Source organism: Pseudophryne corroboree, chromosome 6 (genome assembly GCF_028390025.1).
Source record: "Pseudophryne corroboree isolate aPseCor3 chromosome 6, aPseCor3.hap2, whole genome shotgun sequence".
NCBI classification, from domain to species: domain Eukaryota; kingdom Metazoa; phylum Chordata; class Amphibia; order Anura; family Myobatrachidae; genus Pseudophryne; species Pseudophryne corroboree.
This window is the reverse complement of record NC_086449.1, coordinates 37,979,030-38,005,060: the sequence shown is the minus strand read 5'-3', so window position 1 is coordinate 38,005,060 and position 26,031 is coordinate 37,979,030. Positions and strand designations below refer to the sequence as shown.

The 26,031-nt window shown below is 48.3% G+C and overlaps 2 non-coding genes across 2 annotated transcripts; both read left to right on the top strand.

The window, feature by feature from the left end:
- The first annotated feature begins 25,242 nt into the window (after positions 1–25,242).
- TRNAS-UGA (transfer RNA serine (anticodon UGA)) lies at positions 25,243–25,324 on the top strand. The gene has a single exon. It is a non-coding gene; the product is annotated as a tRNA-Ser (tRNA).
- A 181-nt stretch (positions 25,325–25,505) lies between these two features.
- On the top strand, positions 25,506–25,579 carry TRNAT-AGU (transfer RNA threonine (anticodon AGU)). The gene has a single exon. It is a non-coding gene; the product is annotated as a tRNA-Thr (tRNA).
- The last annotated feature ends 452 nt before the right edge of the window (positions 25,580–26,031 follow it).

The window sequence follows — 26,031 nt, the reverse complement described above, 5'->3', positions numbered from 1 at the left end:
TATATATATATATATATATATATCAAATGTAGATATTCGGCACTCCCAATGTAGTAAAATGTACAGCTTGCCTGGTGCCCTCCTGAGCTTCAAAAAGCAAACATATCACAAACGATAGGCGGCACTCTAGGACTTTTAAAAAATCAAGAACATACGTGACCCTGTTCTGACAGCTTAACGTTTCGGTTTCGGTCATTTTCAATCCGCCACACTTTGCTGGCGGAATCTAATAAAAAATTTTAAAAACATGTTTTTTTTGGTGTTTTTTTGGGTGGGTAATAGCATATCTATTTATATTAGAAGGGATTAGGTACTTGGTTTGTCTTTTTTGGAGGCACAAGTATTATTTATATATTTTTAAAAAGATTATTATTATTATTATTATTATTATTATTATTTTTTTTAAATGGAATGGGAAAAACCTGAAAAAAAATTGCGTGGGGTCCCCCCTCCAAAGCATAACCAGCCTCGGGCTCTTCGAGCCGGTCCTGGTTCTAAAAATGCGGGGGAAAAACGGACAGGGGATCCCCCGTATTTTTAAAACCAGCACCGGGCTCTGCGCCTGGTGCTGGTGCAAAAAATACGGGGGACAAAAAGAGTAGGGGTCCCCCGTATTTTTTACACCAGCATCGGGCTCCACTAGCTGGACAGATAATGCCACAGCCGGGGGTCACTTTTATACAGTGCCCTGCGGCCATGGCATTAAATATCCAACTAGTCACCCCTGGCCGGGGTACCCTGGGGGAGTGGGGACCCCTTCAATCAAGGGGTCCCCCTCCTCAGCCACCCAAGGGCCAGGGGTGAAGCCCGAGGCTGTCCCCCCCATCCAAAGGCTGCGGATGGGGGGCTGATAGCCTTGAGAAAATTAAAAGAATATTGTTTTTTCCAGTAGTACTACAAGTCCCAGCAAGCCTCCCCCGCAAGCTGGTACTTGGAGAACCACAAGTACCAGCATGTGGGAGAAAAACGGGCCCGCTGGTACCTGTAGTTCTAATGGGAAAAAAATACCCAAATAAAAACAGGAGACACACACCGTGACAGTAAAACTTTATTTCACACATGTCGACACACACATACTTACCTATGTTGACACGAAGCAGTCGGTCCTCTTCTCCAAGTAGAATCCACGGGTACCTGAAAATAAAAGATAATTATACTCACCTGATCCAGGGTCCAGATTATAATCCACGTACTTGGCAAAACAACAAACCGAACACCCGGACCAAACGGACTGAAAGGGGTCCCATGTTTACACATGGGAACCCTTTCCACGAATGCAGAGACACCCCGGTCACAGCTGTCACAGAAGTGTCTCTTCAGCCAATCAGGAAGCGCCACTCTGTGGCACTCACCTGATTGTCTCCGTGCGCGTCTGAAGTGACAGAAGGCTGGCGGAGGGGGGCCGCGGGGGGGGGGGGGTGAATTAGCGGTGCGGGAGCCGGTGCGGGCTGGAGCTGGCCCTGGTGGTGGTGAGGGGGAAGGGGTGCCGCGATCTTGGGGGGCAGTGACTGCAGGAGGGGAGCAGAGGTCCCGCGATCGCTGGTGATATGCGGGGGGTGCCGCGATCGTGGATGATATGCGGGGGGTGCCGAGATCGCGGGTGATATGCGGGGGTGCCGCGTTCATGGGTGATATGCGGGGGGTGCCGCGATCGCGCGGGGGGGGGGTGCCGCGATTGCGGGTAAGTTGCGGGGGGTGCCGCGATTGTGGGTAAACTGCAGGGGGTGCCATGATTGCGGGTAAGTTGCGGGGGGTGCCGCGATTGCGGGTGGGGTGCGGGGTTGCCGCAACCGCAGGTGGGGTGCCAGTGATCGGGGGTGGCGTGCGTGGGTGCAGCAATCATGGGTGGGGTGCCGCGATCGTGGGGTATCGCGGGAGGGGTGCCACTGCTGGGTGTCCTGTGACAGCGGCAGCCCGGCAGCAGTGATGTGCAAATGCCAGAAGGGCTGATGGCCACGTGGGCCGGTCCAGCGCTCACTGAGACACGCTGCCGCTCAGTCCAGCGGCAGCGTGTCTCAGCTGTCAGGGGAGAATTGCGCGCCAGCGCGGCTATGTCTGGCGGTGTATAGTGGACTTCAAACCAGCCGCCGGTTCGTGAGCCAATCAGAGCTCGCGGACCGGCAGCCAATCAGGAGCCGCCGCTGCCGGTCTGCGAGCTCTGATTGGCTCACGAACAGGCGGCTGGTTTGAAGTCCGCTACACGCCGCCAGACATAGCAGCGCTGGAGCGCTCTCAGCTGCTGACAGTCACAGCCCAGCCGGAGGAGCCGCAGCAGCAGCGGTAAGGGGGCAATTGGCACTGTAGGGGCAATTGTTTACCTGGCACTGTGGGGGCATTTGTATACCTGGCACTGTGGGGGCAAATGGCTGGCACTGTGGGGGCAATTGTTTACCTGGCACTGTGGGGGCATTTGTATACCTGGCACTGGGGGCATTTGTATACCTGGCACTGTGGGGCATTTGAAAACCTGGCACTGTGGGGGCATTTGTATACCTGGCACTGTGGGGGCATTTGTATACCTGGCACTGTGGGGGCATTTGTATACCTGGCACTGTGGGGGCATTTGTGGATCTGGCACTGTGGGGGCATTTGTGGATCTGGCACTGTGGGGGCATTTGTATACCTGGCACTGTGGGGGCATTTGTGGATCTGGCACTGTGGGGGCATTTGTGGATCTGGCACTGTGGGGGCATTTGTATACCTGGCACTGTGGGGGCATTTGTATACCTGGCACTGTGGGGCAATTGTGGATCTGGCACTGTGGGGGCATTTGTATACCTGTCACTGTGGGGCATTTGTGGATCTGGCACTGTGGGGGCATTTGTGGATCTGGCACTGTGGGGTCATTTGTATACCTGGCACTGTGGGGGCAATTGTGGATCTGGCACTGTGGGGGCATTTGTATACCTGGCACTGTGGGGCATTTGTGGATCAGGCACTGTGGGGGCATTTGTGGATCTGGCACTGTGGGGGCATTTGTAAACCTGGCACTGTGGGGACAATTGCGGATCTGGCACTGTGGGGGCATTTGTATACCTGGCACTGTGGGGCATTTGTGGATCTGGCAGTGGGGGCATTTTAATACCTGGCACTGTGGGGGCATTTGTATTAGAGATGAGCGGGTTCGGTTCCTCGGAAACCGAACCCGCCCGAACTTCATGTTTTTTTACACGGGTCCGAGCGACTCGGATCTTCCCGCCTTGCTCGGTTAACCCGAGCGCGCCCGAACGTCATCATCCCGCTGTCGGATTCTCGCGAGGCTCGGATTCTATCGCGAGACTCGGATTCTATATAAGGAGCCGCGCGTCGCCGCCATTTTCACACGTGCATTGAGATTCATAGGGAGAGGACGTGGCTGGCGTCCTCTCCGTTTATAGAGAAGAGAAGAAGAGAGTGAGACTAGAGTAGAGAGAGACACAGTAGTAATTTTGGGGAGCATTAGGAGGAGTACTACTACTTGCTGAAGTGATAGATAGATAGTGTGACTGTATAATGTATATCTGACTTGTGGGGGAGACACTGACAGTGGGGAGCAGTTAGAGTCTGAGAGCAGGACTCAGGAGTACTACATATAACGTACAGTGCACACTTTTGCTACCAGAGTGCCACACTGCCATTGTGACCACACTGACCACCAGTATAATATATATTGTGATTGTCTGCTTAGGAGTACTACTTGCAAGTTGCTGATAGTGTGACCAGTGACCTGACCACCAGTTTAATAATCACCACCAGTTTAATATATATATATATATATATATATATATATATATAATTGTATATAATATATATATAATATTGTATACCACCTACCCGTTTTTTTTTTCTTTCTTCTTCTTTATACATACTACTATAGTAGCTTACTGTAGCAGTCTGCGGTGCTGCTGAGCTGACAGTGTCCAGCAGGTCCGTCATCAGTCATTACATAATAAATATATATACCTGTCCGGCTGCAGTACTAGTGATATTATATATATATATATATATATATATATATATTAATTTCATCTCATTATCATCCAGTCTATATTAGCAGCAGACACAGTACGGTAGTCCACGGCTGTAGCTACCTCTGTGTCGGCAGTCGCTGGTCCATCCATAATTGTATACCCCCTACCTGTGTTTTTTTTTTTTCTTTCTTCTTCTTTATACATACTACTATAGTAGCTTACTGTAGCAGTCTGCGGTGCTGCTGAGCTGACAGTGTCCAGCAGGTCCGTCATCAGTCATTACATAATAAATATATATACCTGTCCGGCTGCAGTACTAGTGATATTATATATATATATATATATATATATTAATTTCATCTCATTATCATCCAGTCTATATTAGCAGCAGACACAGTACGGTAGTCCACGGCTGTAGCTACCTCTGTGTCGGCAGTCGCTGGTCCATCCATAAGTATACTAGTATCCATCCATCTCCATTGTTTACCTGAGGTGCCTTTTAGTTGTGCCTATTAAAATATGGAGAACAAAAATGTTGAGGTTCCAAAATTAGGGAAAGATCAAGATCACTTCCACCTCGTGCTGAAGCTGCTGCCACTAGTCATGGCCGAGGCGATGAAATGCCAGCAACGTCGTCTGCCAAGGCCGATGCCCAATGTCATAGTACAGAGCATGTAAAATCCAAAACACCAAATATCAGTAAAAAAAGGACTCCAAAATCTAAAATAAAATTGTCGGAGGAGAAGCGTAAACTTGCCAATATGCCATTTACCACACGGAGTGGCAAGGAACGGCTGAGGCCCTGGCCTATGTTCATGGCTAGTGGTTCAGCTTCACATGAGGATGGAAGCACTCAGCCTCTCGCTAGAAAACTGAAAAGACTCAAGCTGGCAAAAGCACCGCAAAGAACTGTGCGTTCTTCGAAATCCCAAATCCATAAGGAGAGTCCAACTGTGTCGGTTGCGATGCCTGACCTTCCCAACACTGGACGTGAAGAGCATGCGCCTTCCACCATTTGCATGCCCCCTGCAAGTGCTGGAAGGAGCACCCGCAGTCCAGTTCCTGATAGTCAGATTGAAGATGTCAGTGTTGAAGTACACCAGGATGAGGAGGATATGGGTGTTGCTGGCGCTGGGGAGGAAATTGACCAGGAGGATTCTGATGGTGAGGTGGTTTGTTTAAGTCAGGCACCCGGGGAGACACCTGTTGTCCGTGGGAGGAATAGGGCCATTGACATGCCTGGTCAAAATACAAAAAAAATCAGCTCTTCGGTGTGGAAGTATTTCACCAGAAATGCGGACAACATTTGTCAAGCCGTGTGTTGCCTTTGTCAAGCTGTAATAAGAAGGGGTAAGGACGTTAACCACCTCGGAACATCCTCCCTTATACGTCACCTGCAGCGCATTCATCATAAGTCAGTGACAAGTTCAAAAACTTTGGGCGACAGCGGAAGCAGTCCACTGACCAGTAAATCCCTTCCTCTTGTAACCAAGCTCACGCAAACCACCCCACCAACTCCCTCAGTGTCAATTTCCTCCTTCCCCAGGAATGCCAATAGTCCTGCAGGCCATGTCACTGGCAATTCTGACGAGTCCTCTCCTGCCTGGGATTCCTCCGATGCATCCTTGCGTGTAACGCCTACTGCTGCTGGCGCTGCTGTTGTTGCTGCTGGGAGTCGATGGTCATCCCAGAGGGGAAGTCGTAAGCCCACTTTTACTACTTCCACCAAGCAATTGACTGTCCAACAGTCCTTTGCGAGGAAGATGAAATATCACAGCAGTCATCCTGTTGCAAAGCGGATAACTGAGGCCTTGACAACTATGTTGGTGTTAGACGTGCGTCCGGTATCCGCCGTTAGTTCACAGGGAACTAGACAATTTTTTGAGGTAGTGTGCCCCCGTTACCAAATACCATCTAGGTTCCACTTCTCTAGGCAGGCGATACCGAGAATGTACACGGACGTCAGAAAAAGACTCACCAGTGTCCTAAAAAATGCAGTTGTACCCAATGTCCACTTAACCACGGACATGTGGACAAGTGGAGCAGGGCAGGGTCAGGACTATATGACTGTGACAGCCCACTGGGTAGATGTATGGATGCCCGCCGCAAGAACAGCAGCGGCGGTACCAGTAGCAGCATCTCGCAAACGCCAACTCTTTCCTAGGCAGGCTACGCTTTGTATCACCGGTTTCCAGAATACGCACACAGCTGAAAACCTCTTACGGCAACTGAGGAAGATCATCGCGGAATGGCTTACCCCAATTGGACTCTCCTGTGGATTTGTGGCATCGGACAACGCCAGCAATATTGTGTGTGCATTAAATATGGGCAAATTCCAGCACGTCCCATGTTTTGCACATACCTTGAATTTGGTGGTGCAGAATTTTTAAAAAAACGACAGGGGCGTGCAAGAGATGCTGTCGGTGGCCAGAAGAATTGCGGGACACTTTCGGAGGACAGGCACCACGTACAGAAGACTGGAGCACCACCAAAAACGCCTGAACCTGCCCTGCCATCATCTGAAGCAAGAAGTGGTAACGAGGTGGAATTCAACCCTATATATGCTTCAGAGGTTGGAGGAGCAGCAAAAGGCCATTCAAGCCTATACAATTGAGCACGATATAGGAGGTGGAATGTACCTGTCTCAAGCGCAGTGGAGAATGATTTCAACGTTGTGCAAGGTTCTGCAACCTTTTGAACTTGCCACACGTGAAGTCAGTTCAGACACTGCCAGCCTGAGTCAGGTCATTCCCCTCATCAGGCTTTTGCAGAAGAAGCTGGAGGCATTGAAGGAGGAGCTAAAAGGGAAGGATTCCGCTAGGCATGTGGGACTTGTGGATGGAGCCCTTAATTCGCTTAACAAGGATTCACGGGTGGTCAATCTGTTGAAATCAGAGCACTACATTTTGGCCACCGTGCTCGATCCTAGATTTAAAACCTACCTTGGATCTCTCTTTCCGGCAGACACAAGTCTGCTGGGGTTCAAAGACCTGCTGGTGAGAAAATTGTCAAGTCAAGCGGAACGCGACCTGTCAACATCTCCTCCTTCACATTCTCCCGCAACTGGGGGTGCGAGGAAAAGGCTCAGAATTCCGAGCCCACCCGCTGGCGGTGATGCAGGGCAGTCTGGAGCGACTGCTGATGCTGACATCTGGTCCGGATTGAAGGACCTGACAACGATTACGGACATGTCGTCTACTGTCACTGCATATGATTCTCTCCCCATTGAAAGAATGGTGGAGGATTATATGAGTGACCGCATCCAAGTAGGCACGTCAGACAGTCCGTACTTATACTGGCAGGAAAAAGAGGCAATTTGGAGGCCCTTGCACAAACTGGCTTTATTCTACCTAAGTTGCCCTCCCACAAGTGTGTACTCCGAAAGAGTGTTTAGTGCCGCCGCTCACCTTGTCAGCAATCGGCGTACGAGGTTACTTCCAGAAAATGTGGAGAAGATGATGTTCATTAAAATGAATTATAATCAATTCCTCCGTGGAGACATTGACCAGCAGCAATTGCCTCCACAAAGTAGTACACAGGGAGCTGAGATGGTGGATTCCAGTGGGGACGAATTGATAATCTGTGAGGAGCGGGATGTACACGGTGATATATCGGAGGATGATGATGAGGTGGACATCTTGCCTCTGTAGAGCCAGTTTGTGCAAGGAGAGATTAATTGCTTCTTTTTCGGTGGGGGTCCAAACCAACCCGTCATTTCAGTCACAGTCGTGTGGCAGACCCTGTCACTGAAATGATGGGTTGGTTAAAGTGTGCATGTCCTGTTTATACAACATAAGGGTGGGTGGGAGGGCCCAAGGACAATTCCATCTTGCACCTCTTTTTTCTTTCATTTTTCTTTGCGTCATGTGCTGTTTGGGGAGTGTTTTTTGGAAGGGCCATCCTGCGTGCCACTGCAGTGCCACTCCTAGATGGGCCAGGTGTTTGTGTCGGCCACTAGGGTCGCTTATCTTACTCACACAGCTACCTCATTGCGCCTCTTTTTTTCTTCTTTGCGTCATGTGCTGTTTGGGGAGTGTTTTTTGGAAGGGCCATCCTGCGTGCCACTGCAGTGCCACTCCTAGATGGGCCAGGTGTTTGTGTCGGCCACTAGGGTCGCTTATCTTACTCACACAGCTACCTCATTGCGCCTCTTTTTTTCTTCTTTGCGTCATGTGCTGTTTGGGGAGTGTTTTTTGGAAGGGCCATCCTGCGTGACACTGCAGTGCCACTCCTAGATGGGCCAGGTGTTTGTGTCGGCCACTAGGGTCGCTTATCTTACTCACACAGCTACCTCATTGCGCCTCTTTTTTTCTTTGCGTCATGTGCTGTTTGGGGAGGGTTTTTTGGAAGGGCCATCCTGCGTGCCACTGCAGTGCCACTCCTAGATGGGCCAGGTGTTTGTGTCGGCCACTAGGGTCGCTTATCTTACTCACACAGCTACCTCATTGCGCCTCTTTTTTTCTTCTTTGCATCATGTGCTGTTTGGGGAGTGTTTTTTGGAAGGGCCATCCTGCGTGACACTGCAGTGCCACTCCTAGATGGGCCAGGTGTTTGTGTCGGCCACTAGGGTCGCTTAGCTTAGTCATCCAGCGACCTCGGTGCAAATTTTAGGACTAAAAATAATATTGTGAGGTGTGAGGTGTTCAGAATAGACTGAAAATGAGTGGAAATTATGGTTTTTGAGGTTAATAATACTTTGGGATCAAAATGACCCCCAAATTCTATGATTTAAGCTGTTTTTTAGTGTTTTTTGAAAAAAACACCCGAATCCAAAACACACCCGAATACGACAAAAAAAATTCGGTGAGGTTTTGCCAAAACGCGGTCGAACCCAAAACACGGCCGCGGAACCGAACCCAAAACCAAAACACAAAACCCGAAAAATTTCAAGTGCACATCTCTAATTTGTATACCTGGCACTGTGGGGGCATTTGTGGATCTGGCACTGCACTATTGGGGGCATATGTCTGTGTATCACGTCCCATTTTAATTGGCCACACCCATATTTTTGGCGCGCGCACACAGTACCTCTATGGGACACTCTCTGTCTGATTGGTCACCGCTTAGCCCCACTGAAAGTGCACACAGATGCTCTCATAGTTACAACCTTTATTTTTCCATAACCCCACTTCAACATTTCCACTTCAACCAATGGTTGTGTGTATTTTAATACAGAATGATGTACACTTGTATGTTGTTATAATATTAATTTATATTTGTAAGATCATAGACTAAGAAGTAGGAGGAGTCGGGAATAGTAAGGGGAGGAGTCAGATGCTGACACAGAGGTGGGCCTGTGTGCTTCAAAAATGCCAGGGCCTATTTTTGCTCCCAGTCCGGCCCTGCTTAGAGCTAACCATAACCTTTATTGCAGCCTTACCCTAACTTACCGTAATTGCAGCATTACCATAACTTACCGTAATTGCAGTCTTACCCTAACTTACCGTAATTGCAGCATTACCATAACTTACCGTAATTGCAGTCTTACCCTAACTTACCGTAATTGCAGCCTTACCCTAACTTACCGTAATTGCAGCCTTACCCTAATTGCAGCCTAACCCTAACTTACCGTAATTGCAGCTGTAATTGTAACCGATGGCAAGGGACAACCAATTTTTTTTTTTTTTTTAATGAGGTGCTGGGTCACAGAGCATAACTCTGCCACCGACACCCGTGAAGCCCCGCCCTGTGTTCTGATTGGCCCACAGGCCAGTCAGTGAAAGAACAGGGGTGACCATCGGTTGTGGAAACCATTCACGGTCATCCACTGCATAGTTGGCAGCCATCAATAGTTATTTGTCATTCCTAGTTACTCATAACGGTTACTCAGTCAAAAGCCTTGGACTGATCCAATGCCAGCAAATACTTGCCCCATTTTTCAGCACGACATTGCTCCACAGCCTCCCGGATGCCAAGGACAGCACTAAAGGTGCTTCGGCCTTTTACAGTGCAATGCTGAGACGGAGAAAGTAACAGCCCGGAAACTTCCATCAGCCGATTAAAAAGTACCTTTGCCAGAATCTTTCTGTCCGTATTGAGAAGAGCGATGGGGCGCCAGTTCTCAACACGCACCGGGTCCCTACCTTTAGACAATAATATGAGAGCAGAGGATCTCATAGAGGGAGGGAGTGATCCCTTACCCAGGCTTTCATTAAATACCTCCATGAGATGAGGAGCCAATATGTCTGAAAAAGCTTTAAAAAATTCAGATGTTAACCCATCTGGGCTCGGAGATTTTTTTATAGACAAACCGTCTATGGCTCTCTTGACCTCCTCCACTGTCACATCACTGCCCAAAGAGTCAAAAGAAGGATCAAGTTGCTCAAGTCCAGGTGTCTCCTTCAGAAACTGATCCATCCTCTCTCTGATGAGTGGCTGCTCAGACAAAAGGCTGGAGTAATAGGACCTGATGACTCCCAAAATACCCTCCCTGTCTTTATGAAGAGTACCCTGGTCATCAAACAGGCCCCGGACCTCCCTCAAATCAACTGATTTTCTGCAACTCTGGTAGGGATCAGGCGAGTGGTACTTTCCATAATCCCTCTCCAGAATCAAAGAAGCCAGGCGATCGTACTGATATTACTTCATCTGAGCCTTCACCCGGGAGATTTCCCCACTATCTCCACGCTCAGAGATCAAGAAATCCAGTTTCTTTTAGAGATGAGCGCCTGAAATTTTTCGGGTTTTGTGTTTTGGTTTTGGGTTCGGTTCCGCGGCCGTGTTTTGGGTTCGAACGCGTTTTGGCAAAACCTCACCGAATTATTTTTGTCGGATTCGGGTGTGTTTTGGATTCGGGTGTTTTTTTCCAAAAACACTAAAAAACAGCTTAAATCATAGAATTTGGGGGTCATTTTGATCCCAAAGTATTATTAACCTCAAAAACCATAATTTACACTCATTTTCAGTCTATTCTGAATACCTCACACCTCACAATATTATTTTTAGTCCTAAAATTTGCACCGAGGTCGCTGTGTGAGTAAGATAAGCGACCCTAGTGGCCGACACAAACACCGGGCCCATCTAGGAGTGTCACTGCAGTGTCACGCAGGATGTCCCTTCCAAAAAACCCTCCCCAAACAGCACATGACGCAAAGAAAAAAAGAGGCGCAATGAGGTAGCTGTGTGAGTAAGATTAGCGACCCTAGTGGCCGACACAAACACCGGGCCCATCTAGGAGTGGCACTGCAGTGTCACGCAGGATGGCCCTTCCAAAAAACCCTCCCCAAACAGCACATGACGCAAAGAAAAAAAGAGGCGCAATGAGGTAGCTGACTGTGTGAGTAAGATTAGCGACCCTAGTGGCCGACACAAACACCGGGCACATCTAGGAGTGGCACTGCAGTGTCACGCAGGATGTCCCTTCCAAAAAACCCTCCCCAAACAGCACATGACGCAAAGAAAAAAAGAGGCGCAATGAGGTAGCTGTGTGAGTAAGATTAGCGACCCTAGTGGCCGACACAAACACCGGGCCCATCTAGGAGTGGCACTGCAGTGTCACGCAGGATGTCCCTTCCAAAAAACCCTCCCCAATCAGCACATGATGCAAAGAAAAAGAAAAGAAAAAAGAGGTGCAAGATGGAATTATCCTTGGGCCCTCCCACCCACCCTTATGTTGTATAAACAAAACAGGACATGCACACTTTAACCAACCCATCATTTCAGTGACAGGGTCTGCCACACGACTGTGACTGATATGACGGGTTGGTTTGGACCCCCCCCAAAAAAGAAGCAATTAATCTCTCCTTGCACAAACTGGCTCTACAGAGGCAAGATGTCCACCTCATCTTCACCCTCCGATATATCACCGTGTACATCCCCCTCCTCACAGATTATCAATTCGTCCCCACTGGAATCCACCATCTCAGCTCCCTGTGTACTTTGTGGAGGCAATTGCTGCTGGTCAATGTCTCCGCGGAGGAATTGATTATAATTCATTTTAATGAACATCATCTTCTCCACATTTTCTGGATGTAACCTCGTACGCCGATTGCTGACAAGGTGAGCGGCGGCACTAAACACTCTTTCGGAGTACACACTTGTGGGAGGGCAACTTAGGTAGAATAAAGCCAGTTTGTGCAAGGGCCTCCAAATTGCCTCTTTTTCCTGCCAGTATAAGTACGGACTGTGTGACGTGCCTACTTGGATGCGGTCACTCATATAATCCTCCACCATTCTATCAATGTTGAGAGAATCATATGCAGTGACAGTAGACGACATGTCCGTAATCGTTGTCAGGTCCTTCAGTCCGGACCAGATGTCAGCATCAGCAGTCGCTCCAGACTGCCCTGCATCACCGCCAGCGGGTGGGCTCGGAATTCTGAGCCTTTTCCTCGCACCCCCAGTTGCGGGAGAATGTGAAGGAGGAGATGTTGACAGGTCGCGTTCCGCTTGACTTGACAATTTTGTCACCAGCAGGTCTTTCAACCCCAGCAGACCTGTGTCTGCCGGAAAGAGAGATCCAAGGTAGGCTTTAAATCTAGGATCGAGCACGGTGGCCAAAATGTAGTGCTCTGATTTCAACAGATTGACCACCCGTGAATCCTTGTTAAGCGAATTAAGGGCTGCATCCACAAGTCCCACATGCCTAGCGGAATCGCTCCGTGTTAGCTCCTTCTTCAATGCCTCCAGCTTCTTCTGCAAAAGCCTGATGAGGGGAATGACCTGACTCAGGCTGGCAGTGTCTGAACTGACTTCACGTGTGGCAAGTTCAAAGGGCATCAGAACCTTGCACAACGTTGAAATCATTCTCCACTGCACTTGAGACAGGTGCATTCCATCTCCTATATCGTGCTCAATTGTATAGGCTTGAATGGCCTTTTGCTGCTCCTCCAACCTCTGAAGCATATAGAGGGTTGAATTCCACCTCGTTACCACTTCTTGCTTCAGATGATGGCAGGGCAGGTTCAGTAGATTTTGGTGGTGCTCCAGTCTTCTGTACGTGGTGCCTGTACGCCGAAAGTGTCCCGCAATTTTTCTGGCCACCGACAGCATCTCTTGCACGCCCCTGTCGTTTTTTAAAAAATTCTGCACCACCAAATTCAAGGTATGTGCAAAACATGGGACGTGCTGGAATTTGCCCATATTTAATGCACACACAATATTGCTGGCGTTGTCCGATGCCACAAATCCACAGGAGAGTCCAATTGGGGTAAGCCATTCCGCGATGATCTTCCTCAGTTGCCGTAAGAGGTTTTCAGCTGTGTGCGTATTCTGGAAAGCGGTGATACAAAGCGTAGCCTGCCTAGGAAAGAGTTGGCGTTTGCGAGATGCTGCTACTGGTGCCGCCGCTGCTGTTCTTGCGGCGGGAGTCCATACATCTACCCAGTGGGCTGTCACAGTCATATAGTCCTGACCCTGCCCTGCTCCACTTGTCCACATGTCCGTGGTTAAGTGGACATTGGGTACAACTGCATTTTTTAGGACACTGGTGAGTCTTTTTCTGACGTCCGTGTACATTCTCGGTATCGCCTGCCTAGAGAAGTGGAACCTAGATGGTATTTGGTAACGGGGGCACACTGCCTCAATAAATTGTCTAGTTCCCTGTGAACTAACGGCGGATACCGGACGCACGTCTAACACCAACATAGTTGTCAAGGACTCAGTTATCCGCTTTGCAGTAGGATGACTGCTGTGATATTTCATCTTCCTCGCAAAGGACTGTTGAACAGTCAATTGCTTACTGGAAGTAGTACAAGTGGGCTTACGACTTCCCCTCTGGGATGACCATCGACTCCCAGCGGCAACAACAGCAGCGCCAGCAGCAGTAGGCGTTACACGCAAGGATGCATCGGAGTAATCCCAGGCAGGAGAGGACTCGTCAGACTTGCCAGTGACATGGCCTGCAGGACTATTGGCATTCCTGGGGAAGGAGGAAATTGACACTGAGGGAGTTGGTGGGGTGGTTTGCGTGAGCTTGGTTACAAGAGGAAGGGATTTACTGGTCAGTGGACTGCTTCCGCTGTCACCCAAAGTTTTTGAACTTGTCACTGACTTATTATGAATGCGCTGCAGGTGACGTATAAGGGAGGATGTTCCGAGGTGGTTAACGTCCTTACCCCTACTTAGTACAGCTTGACAAAGGGAACACACGGCTTGACACCTGTTGTCCGCATTTCTGGTGAAATACCTCCACACCGAAGAGCTGATTTTTTTTGTATTTTCACCTGGCATGTCAACGGCCATATTCCTCCCACGGACAACAGGTGTCTCCCCGGGTGCCTGACTTAAACAAACCACCTCAACATCAGAATCCTTCTGGTCAATTTCCTCCCCAGCGCCAGCAACACCCATATCCTCCTCATCCTGGTGTACTTCAACACTGACATCTTCAATCTGACTATCAGGAACTGGACTGCGGGTGCTCCTTCCAGCACTTGCAGGGGGCATGCAAATAGTGGAAGGCGCATGCTCTTCACGTCCAGTGTTGGGAAGGTCAGGCATCGCAACCGACACAATTGGACTCTCCTTGTGGATTTGGGATTTCAAAGAACGCACAGTTCTTTGCGGTGCTTTTGCCAGCTTGAGTCTTTTCAGTTTTCTAGCGAGAGGCTGAGTGCTTCCATCCTCATGTGAAGCTGAACCACTAGCCATGAACATAGGCCAGGGCCTCAGCCGTTCCTTGCCACTCCGTGTGGTAAATGGCATATTGGCAAGTTTACGCTTCTCCTCCGACAATTTTATTTTAGGTTTTGGAGTCCTTTTTTTTCTGATATTTGGTGTTTTGGATTTGACATGCTCTGTACTATGACATTGGGCATCGGCCTTGGCAGACGACGTTGCTGGCATTTCATCGTCTCGGCCATGACTAGTGGCAGCAGCTTCAGCACGAGGTGGAAGTGGATCTTGATCTTTCCCTAATTTTGGAACCTCAACTTTTTTGTTCTCCATATTTTATAGGCAGAACTAAAAGGCACCTCAGGTAAACAATGGAGATGGATGGATTGGATACTAGTATACAATTATGGACGGACTGCCACGGTTAGGTGGTATAAAAAAACCACGGTTAGGTGGTATATATTGTAATACAATTATGGATGGACGGACTGCCTGCCGAGTGCCGACACAGAGGTAGCCACAGCCGTGAACTACCGCACTGTACACTGGTTGATAAAGAGATAGTAGTATACTCGTAACAACTAGTATGACTGACTATGACGGTATAAAGAATGAAAAAAAAACCACGGTTAGGTGGTATATATTGTAATACAATTATGGATGGACGGACTGCCTGCCGACTGCCGACACAGAGGTAGCCACAGCCGTGAACTACCGCACTGTACACTGGTTGATAAAGAGATAGTAGTATACTCGTAACAACTAGTATGACACTATGACGGTATAAAGAATGAAAAAAAAACCACGGTTAGGTGGTATATATTATAATAATACAATTATGGATGGACGGACTGCCTGCCGAGTTCCGACACAGAGGTAGCCACAGCCGTGAACTACCGCACTGTACACTGGTTGATAAAGAGATAGTAGTATACTCGTAACAACTAGTATGACTGACTATGACGGTATAAAGAATGAAAAAAAAACCACGGTTAGGTGGTATATATTGTAATACAATTATGGATGGACGGACTGCCTGCCGACTGCCGACACAGAGGTAGCCACAGCCGTGAACTACCGCACTGTACACTGGTTGATAAAGAGATAGTAGTATACTCGTAACAACTAGTATGACTGACTATGACGGTATAAAGAATGAAAAAAAAACCACGGTTAGGTGGTATATATTATAATACAATTATGGATGGACGGACTGCCTGCCGACTGCCGACACAGAGGTAGCCACAGCCGTGAACTACCGCACTGTACACTGGTTGATAAAGAGATAGTAGTATACTCGTAACAACTAGTATGACACTATGACGGTATAAAGAATGAAAAAAAAACCACGGTTAGGTGGTATATATTATAATAATACAATTATGGATGGACGGACTGCCTGCCGAGTTCCGACACAGAGGTAGCCACAGCCGTGAACTACCGCACTGTACACTGGTTGATAAAGAGATAGTAGTATACTCGTAACAACTAGTATGACTGACTATGACGGTATAAAGAATGAAAAAAAAACCACGGTTAGGTGGTATATATTGTAATACAATTATGGATGGACGGACTGCCTGCCGAGTTCCGACACAGAGGTAGCCACAGCCGTGAACTACCGCACTGTACACTGGTTGATAAAGAGATAGTAGTATACTCGTAACAACTAGTATGACTGACTATGACGGTATAAAGAATGAAAAAAAAACCACGGTTAGGTGGTATATATTATAATACAATTATGGATGGACGGACTGCCTGCCGACTGCCGACACAGAGGTAGCCACAGCCGTGAACTACCGCACTGTACACTGGTTGATAAAGAGATAGTAGTATACTCGTAACAACTAGTATGACACTATGACGGTATAAAGAATGAAAAAAAAACCATGGTTAGGTGGTATATATTATAATACAATTATGGATGGACGGACTGCCTGCCGACTGCCGACACAGAGGTAGCCACAGCCGTGAACTACCGCACTGTACACTGGTTGATAAAGAGATAGTAGTATACTCGTAACAACTAGTATGACACTATGACGGTATAAAGAATGAAAAAAAAACCACGGTTAGGTGGTATATATTATAATAATACAATTATGGATGGACGGACTGCCTGCCGACTGCCGACACAGAGGTAGCCACAGCCGTGAACTACCGCACTGTACACTGGTTGATAAAGAGATAGTAGTATACTCGTAACAACTAGTATGACTGACTATGACGGTATAAAGAATGAAAAAAAAACCACGGTTAGGTGGTATATATTATAATACAATTATGGATGGACGGACTGCCTGCCGACTGCCGACACAGAGGTAGCCACAGCCGTGAACTACCGCACTGTACACTGGTTGATAAAGAGATAGTAGTATACTCGTAACAACTAGTATGACACTATGACGGTATAAAGAATGAAAAAAAAAACCACGGTTAGGTGGTATATATTATAATACAATTATGGATGGACAGACTGCCTGCCGACTGCCGACACAGAGGTAGCCACAGCCGTGAACTACCGCACTGTACACTGGTTGATAAAGAGATAGTAGTATACTCGTAACAACTAGTATGACACTATGACGGTATAAAGAATGAAAAAAAAACCACGGTTAGGTGGTATATATTATAATAATACAATTATGGATGGACGGACTGCCTGCCGACTGCCGACACAGAGGTAGCCACAGCCGTGAACTACCGCACTGTACACTGGTTGATAAAGAGATAGTAGTATACTCGTAACAACTAGTATGACTATGACGACGGTATAAAGAAAGAAAAAAAAATACCACGGTTAGGTGGTATATAATTATACAATTATGGATGGACGGACTGCCTGCCGAGTGCCGACTGCCGACACAGAGGTAGCCACAGCCGTGAACTACCGCACTGTACTGTGTCTGCTGCTAATATAGACTGGTTGATAAAGAGATAGTATACAACAATATACTACTATACTGGTGGTCAGGCACTGGTCACCACTAGTCACACTGGCAGTGGCACTCCTGCAGCAAAAGTGTGCACTGTTTAATTTTAAATTAATATAATATTATGTACTCCTGGCTCCTGCTATAACAACCTGCAGTGCTCCCCAGTCTCCCCCACAATTATTATAAGCTTTTATACATTGATGTGCAGCACACTGGGCTGAGCTGAGTGCACACAGACTGAGTCACACTGTGTGACTGCTGTGTATCGTTTTTTTCAGGCAGAGAACGGATATAGCAGAGAACGGATATATTAAATAAAAGTTAACTTAACAACAACTGCACTGGTCACTGTGGTAAACTCTGTCTGCACAATCTCTCTCTCTTCTAATCTATTCTAATGGAGAGGACGCCAGCCACGTCCTCTCCCTATCAATCTCAATGCACGTGTGAAAATGGCGGCGACGCGCGGCTCCTTATATAGAATCCGAGTCTCGCGAGAATCCGACAGCGTCATGATGACGTTCGGGCGCGCTCGGGTTAACCGAGCAAGGCGGGAAGATCCGAGTCGCTCGGACCCGTGAAAAAAAAAGTGAAGTTCGTGCGGGTTCGGATTCAAAGAAACCGAACCCGCTCATCTCTAGTTTCTTTCTCAGGCTCTGGTAGATACATCTTTTTGTCAAGTTTTTCCTGGCTACCAGCCTTTTACACTCCTCCCACCACTCAGACCTACTCCAACCAGCCTCCAGAAGTGTTTCCTGTAGTTGAAGAAAGTCTCTAAAGGACTGTCTAACTCCCTCCTCCTTTAGGAGCTCGGAATTCAAACGCCAAAGGCCCCGCCCTTTCTGAGGGGTTTCAGAGACGTTCAAAGCAACACACAGAAAAACGTGATCGGAGAACTCTACTGGCTTTGTCTCAGGAGGCAAAGTTTTCGAGGACTCCTTAACAAAAAACCTATCTATCCTAGACCTACGACTACCACAATGATAGGTGAAACCTGTGAGGTCTGGGAAATGGCGAACGTGCACATCCACCAGACCAGCCTCTCTAACCATGCTAACTAGAAAATTGGAATCATAGCCCAGGGTCGCCTTTGTGTCCCCTCTGTCTTTTGGCCTAATGACGGTGTTAAAATCACCTCCAAAGACAATCTGCCGGGCCGTAAAAAGAAACGGTTTTATCTCCCTGAAAAGACATTTCCTGTCCCACTTTGAATGGGGCCCATAGATGTTTATTAGCCTCAGGTCATGTCCTCTCAGGTTGACATCTAAAACCATGCACCTACCTACCTGTAAATCTATAATCCTGTGCACGTTTACCATATCAGTAAAAAGCACTGCCAACCCACTGGACGCCTCGGCCGCAAGAGACCAGAAGGAAGGCCCCCGCTTCCACTGACACTTGGCACGATGGAGTGTGGCCAAGTCACCTACCCTGGTCTCCTGCAAAAATAAAAAGTCAACATCAACCGTGTTGAAAAAAATCGAAGGCCAAGAAACGAGCACGTTCAGAAAACACGGAAGCCACATTAATGGTGGCACATCGTATAGGTTGGGGATCCATGTTTCTTGGATTATAGAGGTAGGACCCCATTCACTTTTTCTTTGCTTGTCTTTTAGAATCCTCATCCGAGGATCCTACTCTTTTACACGTAACCCCGAAGGGAAGAACATCCTCATCGGACAAAGAGATTTCTTCCACCTCCCCCTCCTGCACCCCACCAACAACTGAGACCGCAGTCTCACAGAACAGACCCTTAGATCCCTGTACAACAACACCCTCCCTAATATCACACCCCTCCCCATTTGCAACCCTGTCTGGGGGAGGATCCGGATCAGGGACTTTTGGGGCAATAATACAAGAACCGCCCCCAGGATCATCCCCACCAGAGGACGCCGAAGGAGAATAGATAAAGCTCCCCGCCTCAAGGCTAGGAGTCTCCTCCACCACCATCACCTCTCCCGGAGATTGAGGGGCCTTCCCCTCTGAACTCTGCACTACCTCAACCTTATTTAATAACGGTACCAAGGCCTGGCTTAACTCTGTCCCTGTAGGATCCCACTCTAGATCCCCCTGAGAACTATCGAAGTGCTTGGTTTTGCTCTGAACTTTACCACATCCCCCCTTTTCCTGTTTAGCTTTGACCGTAACTGCCACCCCATCAACAGACAGATTAGAGGCCTGTTTTGGCCTTTTACTTTTAGAAGTATTCCTAACAAACACTAGCTCTTTTCCCCCCAACCATGACTACCTCCCCCTCATCCTCATCATCAGCAGAGGACAAAACGTCAAACCTATTAGAGCATACAACGTCCACCCCCTTCTTTTTCAGCTTCTTCCTCCTGCCTTTACTCACTGCCTGAAAAGATGCTTCCCCCCTTTCGACCTGGACTTTCCCTACCCCACCAGTTTCTAGTTTCCTCAACATATCCTGATGCTGTAAAGCAACCACCATGTTATCCTCATGACTGGGCCTGATTTCTAGTGCCTCCTCAACCACCCCTGCATCATGATTATGCAATGCTTTAGGGCACTGACTATAGGGATGGCCATCCGCTCCGCAGAGATTGCACCTCACCTTATTACACTCACGGGACCCGTGCCCCATCTGGCCACACAAAGCACATTTAACAACCGTACAATCATTACTAAGGTGGCGAAAGTCACCACACTTGTGACAAGTTCTGGGCTGCCCATGATAGAAGCACTGAAGCCGGTCACGGCCAATATAAGCAGCAGATGGTATGTGCTTAGTCTCAGCCCCTACCTGGTGCAACCTCACAAAGGTCGAATAGGCACCACCCCAAACCCCCTTAGTGTAATCAAATTTCTCAAGTGGGGACAACACTGTGCAGGACCTGGACAACCAATATACGATATCCGCAGACGGTAGTGACTCATTGCGCACCAGAACAGTAAACTTTACCCTATCCTGCCTGGTGATGGTGTTGGTTTTAAAATGGCAGTACGGCTCCTTGGTCTTGTTCTTCTCCCATTGGGAGCCAAAAGCTTGCAAGCCATTCAGGGAGAGGAAGCTCAGATCAAAGTCAGGAGTTCTCACCGGATGGATGCACGCAAAAAGGTCTGCGGCCCTAAAACCCAGCGAGAATACTATATCCAAGAACTCCGACTTTGAAGGAGCCTCCCCTTCCCCTACCCATCTAAACTGAACCACATTACGCCTTTTTATAGGCTGACCCCCACTTACCCCAAGCTGAGGACCAGTACTAGCCCAACCAGAACCCTCCAAAGTTTTGGCATATGAACCAGATCCTGGTCTAACCACAGGAGAGATTACAGGGAGACCCGTGGGTGCTTGAACATTTACCTTCTTACTGACCTCTATACCCGCACTACCAGCCCCACCAGCCATCCTAGTTTGGTATGCCTGGATCAAGCCTACGGCCGCTAAAGCCCTCACAGGCATATCCATATCTCCGTAAACTGTTTCTACCAGTGTCGTCTCCTCAGGGGTTAAGCTGCTTTTATCAACTGCCGGCAGTCCTTGGGCCAATCTTTGCCCAGTTTTTAATATGGCTTCATACTCCGGAATTCCCATTGATGCAGTTAATGATGTCACTCGTGATGTCACACATGATGCGTCTTTGGCCCCGCCCCCCTCAGCCACCACAGCGACTAAGCCAGAGCCAGTCGCTGCTGGCTTACAGGGAGAGCCAGCCTCAGCATCTACCACGGCCCGCGCCGTCCCCATATCCGCAGCTTCAGAGACAAGTGCATCGGGAGCAAGTCCACAGGAAGCAGTAGCAGCCACCAGAGCTCCAGCACCCGCCGTCACCCCGGCAGCCACCATGCCCCCTGCACTGCCACCACCCAGCACTCTCTCTGGGAGAGACGCCTCCCCCTCATGGAAAGCACAGGATGACGTCATCGCAGGGTTCCCCTCGGTATCCACGGCACCAGACGCAATCCCAGAGGTTTCACCTCCATCATGGCCCACGATATCCACCACTTCTTCCGCAGTCTGGCTGCCCACTTCCATGTCTTCCACTGGAACTATGAGCCCAGATGCCGCCACAGAACCCGTCGGGACCAGGCCGCCATCACATCCGCCATCTTGTCCTGGTATGGACTCTAGCAGTGCTTTTTCCTTTTGCAATAGAGCCTGATCCTGCAACATTTTAATCCTCTTTTTAACTGCAGCCAAAGTGTCATTCAGCTCCCAAAGTTCATCTTTCAGGGCAACTCTCTCCCATCTGCTGCTACAGTTACGCCTTCTTTTTTTATAAGTAATGCGGGAGTATATAATGTTCTGCTCCATTCTTAATTCCTCTAGACTCATATTCATGTATTTATCACTAGAGGATGTTGAATCCTCCAGGCTGCAATCAGAAACCTCAGCATCTCCACCTGCAGCACTAACCCCCGCCCCACCACAGGCAAGTTCATTCACCTCATCACCTCCCTGGGTTACCTCACCCAGAGAGCCGGCATCCTGTGGTTTGGGGGTCTCCAGTTGGGGATCCTGTTTCATCACCGGACCCACAATCCCTGGAAACGCTGTACTGTCCAAATCCTCCAGCACTCAGGCTTCCACTGCAATCGGTAGGTCAGAATTCCCAGGGCCTCCCTCAGGCCTTGCAGCCTGGGACTCTCCGTCATCCTCCTCCCCAGGAGGATCCATCCTCCCCTGGGAGGCTCCCAGGGGAAACACTGCAGGCTTTTAAGAAGAAGAACCAGGGCCTAGGAGCTATACACTGTGCACCTGTGTATAATGCCGACATGTATATACTGCTGCACCTGTGTATAATGCCCGCATGTATATACTGCTGCACCTGTGTATAATGTCCACATGTATATACTGCTGAACCTGTGTATAATGCCCGCATGTATATACCGCTGTACCTGTGTATAATGCCCGCATGTATACACCGCTGTACCTGTGTATAATGCCCGCATGTATATACCGTTGCACCTGTGTATAATGCCCACATGTATATACCGATGCGCCTGTGTATAATGCCGACATGTATAGACTGCTGCACCTGTGTATAATGCCCACATGTACATACTGCTGCACCTGTGTATAATGCCTGCATGTATATACTGCTGCACCTGTGTATAATGTCCGCATGTATATACCGCTGTACCTGTGTATAATGCCCGCATGTATATACCGCTGTACCTGTGTATAATGCCCGCATGTATATACCGCTGCACCTGTGTATAATGCCCACATGTACTGTATATACTGCTGCACCTGTGTATAATGCCCACATGTATATACTGCTGCACCTGTGTATAATGCCCACATGTAGATACTGCTGCACCTGTGTATAATTCCCGCATGTATATACTGCTGCACCTGTGTATAATGCCCGCATGTATATACCGCTGCACCTGTGTATAATGCCCACATGTACTGTATATACTGCTGCACCTGTGTATAATGCCCACATGTATATACTGCTGCACCTGTGTATAATGCCCACATGTAGATACTGCTGCACCTGTGTATAATGCCCGCATGTATATACCGCTGCACCTGTGTATAATGCCCGCATGTATATACCGCTGCACCTGTGTATAATGCCCGCATGTATATACCGCTGTACCTGTGTATAATGCCCGCATGTATATACCGCTGTACCTGTGTATAATGCCCGCATGTATATACCGCTGTACCTGTGTATGCCTGCATGTATATACCGCTGCACCTGTGTATAATGCCCACATGTACTGTATATACTGCTGCACCTGTGTGCCCACATGTATATACTGCTGCACCTGTGTATAATGCCCACATGTATATACTGCTGCACCTGTGTATAATGCCCACATATATATACCGCTGCACCTGTGTATAATGCCCATGTATATACTGCTGCACCTGTGTATAATGCCCACATGTATATACTGCTGCACCTGTGTATAATGCCCACATATATATACTGCTGCACCTGTGTATAATGCCCACATATATATACTGCTGCACCTGTGTATAATGCCCACATGTATATACTGCTGCACCTGTGTATAATGCCCACATGTACCCTCGGGCTCATGTATTGTGTGTAAATATGGCTCTGGTGCTATCCAGTGCCTCCACAGCCATTTACCGCACCACACGTCCCTGCAATCCAGTAGCTTCATGTAACAACGCTTCTGCACAGGTGTTTGATCTCTGGTTTCGGTATTCCTCCAGGTACAGTATAGGTGCGACTGCAGGAGCCGGGGACAGCAGCCAGCACGTGGAGAACAGTCTCTGACAAACCCTTCCTGCAGTTTCTCTGGTGTGCATTCCAGCAAGGCAGGAGTTACAGCATTTTCCTTACATATGCACCTAGTCCTCCAATCAAGTCCTCCGCACCATCTGCCCGGGCCTGACACTCCCCGCCCGGTCATTCTGTTCAGCCTTCCCGGAGAGACGTTCCTCTTATTCGTGACAATGCTACTGATAGGAGAGAATAATACTACTTGTAGAGTCTACAATAGCACATAGCTACACAAGGAATGTACTTATGCAGTGTGTGTCTTATTAGTCACTATTAGTTTTATCCTTGTCAGTCTTGTTTCCATGTTTTTCCTATTGCACATTATGCCAGATTCAGTCTTTAGGGTCTATTCATGAAGCAGTGAAAAGTGTTGAGAAGTGAGCCAGTGGAGAAGTTGCCCATGGCAACCAATCAGCATTGAAGTAACATTCATAATTTGCATACTGTACAATTGTACGGAGCAGCTGATTGGTTGCCATGGGAAACTTCTCCACTGGCTCACTTCTCCACTCTTTTCACTGCTTCATGAATAGACCTCTTTGTACTCAGCGTGACTGTGAGAATACTCTAATGTCGCAGCCATTGGAATTATCAACATAGCGCGTCCAACTCCTTTGTGTAGTTTAATGAATAATGCATAGTTCTGATGATCTTGCAAAAATCTCACCCAATATTGTTATCCCCCCCCCATCACTGGCATATTTATAATGGGTGCAGAGTGTGCATTGCACACGGGCCCCCGGGGTACAGGGGGGCCCACACCGCACACCCTGCACACTTTATTTTTAATACTCACCATCCAGAGTCCGCTGAAGCAGTGCTGCTGAAATCACTGAGAAAATGGTGCAGCGCCATTTTCCCGGTGTTTCGCGCATGTGCAGTAGGAAAATCACTGGGAAAATGGACACCGCACCATTTTCCAAGAGATCTGTGTACAGCACTAGGGTCCTCTAGGGACCCTAGTTCCCAGAGCTATGGCGCAGCTGGGTAGAGAGAAGGGGACCCAGATGAAGCCAGCACACGGGCCTCCTCCTTTCTAGATGTGCCCCTGCCAACACAGGCGTGCGCAGAGACTGACTGGCGGGTGCCGCTCCGGACTTCCCCCCCCTCCACGGCATTATAGTGTTCTCTCACCTCCCCTGTCCTAGATATAAACTGCCCACCTGGGCGGCCCAGGTGAGCGGACCAGGTGAGCAGTCTATATCCAGGACAGGGGAGGTGAGAGAACACTATAATGCCGTGGAGGGGGGGAAGTCCGGAGCGGCACCCGCCAGTCAGTCTCTGCGCACGCCTGTGCCTGCCAACCATTATGTGTCAACTGTTCCAGGCATTTCCTATTCTGCTCAGTGTGATCCTATGTACAGTAGTGAGCCTAAAATGGCTGCCTCACCTGGATCCTCCTCCTTCTCCTTCTCTCCTTCTTCTTTTTCTTCTTTTTTTCTTCTTTCTTTTCGTCTTCTTTTTTTTCTTCTTCTTTTTCTTCTTTGTTTTCTTCTCCCCCCACCTCCCTCTTTTTCTTCTTTTTCTTCCTGCTCTTGTTGGGTAGTTATTGCTGTCAGTTATCTGTCAGCTGTGATGGCCGAGTGGTTAAGGCGTTGGACTTGAAATCCAATGGGGTTTTCCCGCACAGGTTCAAATCCTGTTCACAGCGTGGTTGGTACAATTTTATTTTTTCTAGGACAATTTTCTCTAATCCAATTGCAGGCACTGTCCATGATGGCCAGTCAGATTCTACCTCTCGTTCTTTAGCATAACTAGATGATAACAGTGACGCGAAGCAGGATAATAATATAAAAAATAAAAATAAAACACAGCTTTGTAGGTGGCCATCTGGCGCTGTGGCTTAGTTGGTTAAAGCGCCTGTCTAGTAAACAGGAGATCCTGAGTTCGAATCTCAGCAGTGCCTACATTTTACAGATAAAGCAATGGTGGTCAGTGCTGAGCGTATAATAATTGTTAACAACAATAGAATTCATAAACCAGACTGATCGATTAGTATTTATTAAGCAATAATGTTATATGTAAATATGCTCTTTTTAAACTGCTATAATCTATGTAAAATAGGATGGAGGTCTGTCATTCATGAGACTACTAAAAAATAGGTGGGAAACAAATAGGAGAAGACAGTGGTGTGGTGTCCTAAAGCACTGCATGATATACTGATTGTCAGAATGTAAACAGTACTGTTTTAGCTTAAGGGCCGTATTCACGGGCCGATTTGGGGAGAGATGTGCGCTGAGCGGTTCGCTCAGCACACATCTCTCCCCCCGCTCAGCACAGCGCGATGTGTGCTGAGCGTGCGGGGGGAGATGGGGGGCACTCATTTCACCCAGCGGGTGAAGTGAGCGACCTGCTAGA